An 8,349-nucleotide genomic window follows, 5' to 3' on the forward strand; every position below is an offset into this window, starting at 1 on the left:
TGCTAGATGTTGGCTAGCTAGTTAATAAATGGGAACGCTTAATGTGCTTTTGTAAGGAAAGAGAAAAATGAATCTCAGTTTTATATTCCATTCATTCTGGGCTGTGTATGTATTTTAACTCTGCTCTGTCTTTGATAATATAGTATAGGAAAAACACTTAGGTTCCAAATTGATTGGCTCTCTAAAAAAGTCAGCCATTTTAAATTACATACTGGTTAATGTGATTGGTAAACATATTATGAATAAGAATTCTGAGTTTAACAAAACATACCCTGATGGAGGTTTTAAATTAATATTGACCCATTGGATTTCATGTTTGTTTTTTTATTGTCCTCATTTTTCATTTAAAAGCATATTAAGTATTAAAATTTCATACAAATTATATTAGAGTCTATTCTAGGAAAGGGGGAAATATAACACACACTTACACACACACACACACACACACACACACACACACACACACACACACGTATTTTCATAGAACATTTCATTTTACCTGATGACACTTAGCTCAAGAACTATTAATTCTTTGTTCATCAGATGCAGTGGTTCTTAACTGTGTTCATGCTGTAGCCTTTAACATAGTTCCTTATGTTGTGGTGACTCCCAACCGTAAAATTATTTCAATGCTACTTTGACACTGTAATTGTACTACCGTTATGAATCATGATGTAAACATCTGATATTCAGGATATCTGATATGTGATCCCTGTGACAGGGTTATTCGACACCCCCAAAGGGATCACAACCCACAATTTTAGAAGTGCTGATCAGATACATAATGTTATACATAGAAAGAATGCCCTGCCCTGTTTGATAATTCTTACTCTTTAAGAGCTGACAAATCAAGACGACAGATGAACAGAACACTGAGATAGATATCTTTCTTGTCACACAAGTTCAAATTGGCTGAGTATGTTGTGAAGGTGAGAAGTCAGAAGAGCCATTCATTAGGAGGGAGTGGGAAGCAGCACTCTGAAACTGAAAGCATTACATTTGCTTTTCCTGTGAAACTCCCAAAGACATCAAGAAGGGGTTTAGATACATTCAGCACGAAAGTTTGGCTGAAAATACACATTGGAATTGTCCCCAAATATCTCTTCATAAAAACTGTAAACTGGAAGAGATTAAGTAATCCTAAATACACTGAGAAATGAATTTAAAAGAGTGGTAGTCAGAAATCCAGATCAGGCAGCCCACCAATTTTAAAGTTTGAGGAGATAAGGTCAGCACAACGAGAGAACTGAGGAAGATCAATCAACCGGACACCATAGAATAGAGTGACTGGGATCCAACGAGAGAGGGCGATTTAAAATAGATAGTGGTTATCTGGTCATAGCAGATGGTTAGATCACCAGGAAGTAGCATGCATGGTTTGATGGCTTACATCAGAGATACCGACAGGCAGAAAGCTCAGTCAGGAGAAGCATAATCATGGAAGTCTGTTGGGACTTTTACAAAGTCTGGAAGAGGTTCAAGTAAAAACGAAAAGATGGAGATTTGAGATATAGCGAGGAAAACAACTTTTCAGCAGACTTTCTCTAAACATAGAGAAAGAATACAGGAAAATACAAATCAAGAATTTTATTTATTGAAATAAATTGTAGTATATGTGGATGCTGGTTTAATAAAATTTTCTTTTAAGATGATAAAGAAAGGGAGGGAGGGAGGAAGGAATGAAGAAAGAAAGAAAGGAAGAAAGAAAGAAAGGAAGAAATAAAGATGATATAAGAGAAGAAATGACTCTGTAGCCCAGGTTATCCTTGAACTCATGCTGGGTGTTGAGATTGCCATACCTGCTTAACTTTTTCCTTTTAGCTTCTTTATCTCGCTGACACTGAATCATGTTTCTCTTGTAGAAGGAAAAACAGAAAAAAATGAAATAAAAATTCTTGCTGCAATAAAGAATTAGTGCTTATATTTCACCTAGACACAGAATTTTAAAGCATTCAGGGACATGGCAGTATAAACATAAAGCAATAATTAGCTAGTGGTGATATTTCAGAAACTAATTGGAAAGACATCTTGATTAATATGAAAGTTTATTAACCATTGACTAATAAGGGCAAACTCAGAATAATAAGAACAATTACTACTACTACTACTACTACTACTACTACTACTACTGACTAGTCATCAAAGAATTCTGAAGACCATATTTCCTTCAATGAGTTCTGTTCAGTGTGGGATTTGATTTTAAGCATTCAAATTTAAAACAAACAAACAAACAAAACATGTAATCAGCTTCTTGGATATTAACTCAATTTCTTAAGTATGGGCTTCTGTTCTACATTCTCACAACATATCAATATATAGAGATAGAAATTAACAGTTGAATAATTTGTAATGTATATAGACTGTTGATAGGATTATTTACACTAGAAACCAAGGCAACCTGAATTGGAAGACAGATCTCAGCATGTCCTGTGACACATCGTTGAACAGAAATACATTGTGCATAAGTGATTAGTTCTCAGTCTGCTGTTTGTAGCTCATTGGCTCACAAGACGAGAATCAGTAATCATCTTTGGGTGGACAAGGTAGAGAGGAAGCAAGAAACATGTAGGAAAAGAAAGATGATCAAGAAAGCAGGGTTTTTAGTGAGATAACTATAATCTGCACATTTACACATAAAGGGCTGTACAAAACATGGTAAAGAGGACAGAGAATGAGCAAGGTCCTTCTTTTAGAGGGATATAACGATTTAAGAAGTTAATTTTTCAATTTGTACTTTGGAAGACCAGTTTTGCAGATATACATTAGAAAAGGGTTAGCAAGATGAGACATGGAACCATCTGTCATAGCCCAGATGGAAACTGAAGGTGTGGAACTAGGAAAAAGTGGCTGTAACACAGAAGGAAGACATCTACTGACATGGTAGTCACTGTCAACGCCAGTGACAGCCTCCTGGGGTCAAGCTTCTCTTTCTGTGACATGGCACTTTCAAATCACCCTAAGGACACGAACTTCCAGCTCAGACTCCTCATCTGCCAGTAATTCTGTTCCTGCTTCAGAGAAAGTAACTTTCACTGTAGCCCCTAAACTCTGCAGCTGCCACCATAGAACTTAGCATTTCATTTGATTCATGGAAAGGAAAACTGGGACAAAGAAGCACTTGTTTTGAGCCTGGACACAGGAGAAACAGAACAATGCAGTGACTCACATGACTTGATACACATCTTTGAATAGTCAGGAATGCCAGTCAAAAGGAATTCGGACGTAGTGTTGAGATTTAAGAGACAAAAGATTTGTGAGTCAATACAAATGTCACCAAGGTCATCCTGAAACAATATATTGAAATGTGACAGATTTAAAATAAAAGAGCTTAAATTATAAGCGAAAAGAGGAGTAAGGAAGCAAACAGCAGCAATATGTATGGAAGGAAAAAGGAGAAAGTCCAGTAGCAGAAAAGTAAGTGACAAATCCTGTCACTGAAATGGAGACAGAGTCATCAACAGAGAAGTTAGACTTAGAAGTAAAAGTTTCTTGATGGGGTTTGAAAGACCAATATACAGAATGAGAAAAGGCTGACATGCAGGGCATGGCAGGCATGAGCACATCAGCATGTGTCTAGATGATGTAATCAGTAATTCAGTGTGCTCTTTACACAGCCATGGAATGTCTTCAGGGAGAATCTACTTTGATTATTAATAGCTTACAACAAAATAAATGCCACTTTCACTGAGGAAAAGCTCTTCTCAGATTAACCAGGCATGTATCCACTTGGAGTTGAAGTTAAATGGCAGGCAGCCTGTTTGCAATGATCCCCATTTTCATACCTCAAATATTACATGACTAGAATTTGTTCCCTTTAATAATGCTGATCTCCCTCGGCTATCCTAAAAGAGACATTGCCTTGTGCATCTACCTGTCTCTTACAATGCCCTTGCATTTCTGGATGCTGAGAAGGAATTCAATCACCAGTGAACACTTTCTGAATTGAAACTTGAGTAATGATTTCTCATAAAGCAAGCAACTATGCCATTTCGAAAGAAATTTTTCTCAGAAATCTTTATCTAAAGCTTTATATTTTTCAGGATAGAGAGATGTGAGATTTGTGGATAATTATACAATTACAGAATGTAAACATTTATGATGACCTCAAGCAACATAGCAACCTCGAATCTCTTGAAGAAATATAATTGATCTCAAGCCACATAAAAAGACTAGCTTAATTCACAGCAGAATTATATTGACAGTATGGTTGCAAATAAATTTTTCTCTACTTTTGGAATTCATAACATATGCTCATTAGAAATCATATAATAATAGCAATGTTTTCATGCAAGACTGAACAGCATTAATAGGTAAGTATAAGAAATGAAGAATTATTTTACTACTGTATTTTATCTTCTTTTTTTTCAGAGTGATTGTGTACTTAATTTTTTTCTCTCTGAACATACACAACCAACGCTTGAAGACTCTCCACTTGTGGACCCAGGCAAGTGAATTCATCACAAATATCATATACAACGAGTGTGCATATAACCGTAGGAAAGGTTCACGGGTAACGTCTTCAGTTTCAAATGATGATGTCTTTTCAAGGCTAAGACCTTAATGTTTTCTCCCTAACCATTTCTGGAATTTGAACCCCCTGAGAATATGACCTTCAAGCTAAGATAAACACAGATGTGTTTGTCCATTTGAAATCATGACAGGATACCACACTAATTTCCCTCTTCAATTAGTTGTGGTTTTAATTAAAATTGCTTATCAGAGACAGAATCTTTTTAACTAGCAAGGGAATCTTACAGTTTTACCTCTACCTCTCAAATCAACAACAACAAAAAAAATATCAAACAATAAAAATAAGCAAGGGCCATTAAGGTGTTTCACTCATGTTTGAAAGCCCGGTGACACTCTACTTCCTGAACAAAGTCCTACATTGGGTCCACCATATGAATCTCTTCCAAATGTGTCCTGTGTGAGTTCTAATAAACATTCGATCATTTCCCCCAGATTTACAGAGACTCCTTTGAAAGTTCTATCAGTTTCAAGCATTTGTAATACATTCTACAACCACAAATGGCAATCTAACAATGTACTAGTTTTTTTTACAAAGATTAACGTATTAGTTTTATTTATATATGTGGTTGCCTGCATGTATGCATGTGCACCATATTTGTGCACATGCCAGCAGAAGCCTAATGCCAGCAGATACCCTGGAACTAAAGTTACAGGCAGCTGTAAGTAACTTGATGTGGGTACTTGGAACTGAATCTGAGTTCTCTAAAAAAACAACAAGAACAACAACAAAAAATAACAAGCACTCTTAGTCACTGAATCATCTTCAGCCCTAAATCTGCTGGTTTTAATCTCCGTATTTATAAATACAGTTTTCCACCCATAACCAATCCTCCCTTCAACTTGCACTCTTCATTTTATCCACGTGTTTATGATTATTTGCATGTGCTTGTCATACCTGCTCATACCTGGCATCTTAGGTAGACAACTTTCTGAGAAATCTGCTGTTTGGCATAATTGTTTATTAAACTATGTGACCGTGTTTGCAACTGAGAAGTTTCTCTTATTACACTAAAAGTAACCTTAAATCAAGGACTCCTTTTCCTACCCTACATTGCTCCATACTTATAACTCCTGAAATAATGCATGGGAGCTTCCAGAGAGAGGGAGAGAAGGGGAGAAAATAGAAAGGAAAAAGGAAAATAATCAGTTTTCTTTATATAAAGCTGTTGGCATTTCTTATTGGCTAGCTCTGTCTTAAATATTAATCCATAATCACTTATATATATATATATATATATACTTAATATATATATATATATTTATATATTTCTACATGGTCTTACCAGACTCGCATCATCTCTTCTCAAGATCACATCATAACTCTACCACGTTTCCCAGAATCCTCTACCTTTCCTAGTCCTGCCTATTTTGTTTTCCTATTTGCTAATAATGCATTATTTATTAACCAATAAGAGAAACATATATATACCTGAGGAGATGTTACTGCCATCAATACTACAAACTTTAATAACCAGACTTGGAAAAAACAAAATATAAAGTTAAATTCTAGAGCTATTTTCCAAAGAGAGTTGTGTGGGCTTCTCCTCTACCACTGAAGACCTTCCAGGAAAAAAAAAGAAAGAAAAAAAGGAAAGAAAAAAGCTTGTTTTTGTTTCAAGACTTTAAACCCTTTTGTCAACATTTGGGTTTGTTCACAGTATTTCTGAATATATATGCACCCAAAATCAGGACAGTTATTATAAAAATCAAAGCAGCATGTGGAGAGTTTACAATTTTAAATTTTATTATGTCATCAATACTCAAGAACAGTTTCAGTAGTTATGAATGACAAAAGATTTTGATTCTTGCCATGTCTAAGATATAGGCTGCCTATGAGAATCAGCCTATTGTCTTAAAACAATAGGACACATCTCCCAAACGGGATATGCAAATCATTACTACAATAAGCAGGAATGCAAAGGAAGCTGTGTCTTATTTTGCTCTTCAAATCATTTCCTCCTCCATCATTCTGGATGCTCAATCTTTTGTCACAGAATAGCTGCTGATGCCGGCAGAAAGCCTGTTTATCTAAGTATTATGTTCTCACATGGCCTGAAAACTTAAGCTTATGCTGTCAAATGACTTTAGGGCAAAATTATTAAAATGTGTTTGCATGCCGATTTACATAGAACAATCTCCAATGAAAATTCCAGACTTAGGCCACCTCTACCCAAGTGTTGATTTGGGATACCCATGTCTCTAGATATGTGCTACAAAATCACAGAAAGACTATGTGTGTGCTGGGTAATCTTAGTTGTCAGCTTGACACACATGGGAGAGGAAGCCTCAACTGAGGAATTCCCTCCATCAGACAGGTATGTGGGCATGTCTGTAAGACGTTTTTCTTATTGATAAAAAGAAGTCCCAGTCCATTACGTGCTTTGCCATCTATTGACCAGTGGGCCTGAGCTATATAAGAAAGGTAGTTTGGGCAAGCCACAGGGTCAGGCATTATTACTCCATGGCCTCTGCTTCATTTCTTGCCTCCAGGTTTGTGCCTTGAATTTCTGCCTTGATTCCCTTTGATGATAGACTTTAACCCTTTCCTCCCTGAGTTGCTTTTGTTTGTGGTATTTATCATAGAAACAGAAAACAAACTGGAACAGGTCCCCCTCAATCTGAGAGATACTGATAGTTCTTGCACTTTGCTGTCTGATGAAACACAATTTTGTGCTATAGTGTAAGACTATACCTTTTTTGGGGGGGTTGGGGGGTTTTGTTTGTTTGGTTTGGTTTTTTTGGTCAAATGTCAGTCTACTTACACATACTAAAACAAAATCCTTGACTCCTCAGTGTCCTTCAAGTTATTTATTCCCATGATGACTCTAAGCGTATGTATTTATTTACAGACTAGAAATCTTTGATGGGATAAATTGTGTCTATGTGCACACTGTTGTGTGCTCCCAAGTATGCTTGACTACAAATGCTTCCCAAATAATTACTAAATAAACATTGACATCCACAGAAACAGGGTGATAATCTCTATCAAGTTACATTACTATTTTTATAAAAGGAAAAGAAGAAATTCAGAATCATGTTGCTCTTCCCACAGTCCTGACATCATGGAAAAATTCCTGGGATATGACAGCTTCCAACCACTACCATTTTTTTTTAAGTGCCACTTGGGAAATTGTCTTCTACAAGTTAGTGTATTAAATGCTATTGATTTCATGATACAATCTAAAAATCTGTGTGGATTTATATTCACTGCAAAACACATGTACACACACACACACACACACATACACCTAAAACAACTTTTGAGGTTTTAAATATTCCCATAGATATATTTAAAAATGGAATTAGAGGTCAAAATATTGACAAGGAAAGGGAAAGTTTAGGTCCCAAAACTTCTATTAGAATTAAATAAATAATTGAACCTTCCCCTAGACTGTGAAATTTTCAATAAATATACAAGATGTTATGACTTCATTAAATAATGTGACAGTGAAATGTATAAAGCAGGAGTTGTGAGACACTAGAAAAATTCACAGAAGCATACTAATTAGACAATATTCTAACACACAACTTTCAATTTGTGAAAACTTGAGTAAGAAAAAAAAAAGTATACTCATACCAAAGCTAAAGTAAAATGAATAATGCAAGTGGATGGTTTATATCGCTGTCTTCATACTGAAAACAGAGACTAGTTCATCTTTCTGTGTGCCTATCAAGCCACCAAAAAGAGTTGAACAAATTTCAGAAAGTAGGCATATTGCAGACACTATCATTTAATCATGATTTATTGAAAAATGAGTAATTGTTTCAGAAAGCTAGAAAACAATAATGCTTGAAAATTTAAAAACATGAACATCTCTT

This window comes from Phodopus roborovskii, unplaced genomic scaffold (assembly GCF_943737965.1).
Source record: "Phodopus roborovskii unplaced genomic scaffold, PHOROB, whole genome shotgun sequence".
In the NCBI taxonomy this organism is placed as follows: Eukaryota; Metazoa; Chordata; class Mammalia; order Rodentia; family Cricetidae; genus Phodopus; species Phodopus roborovskii.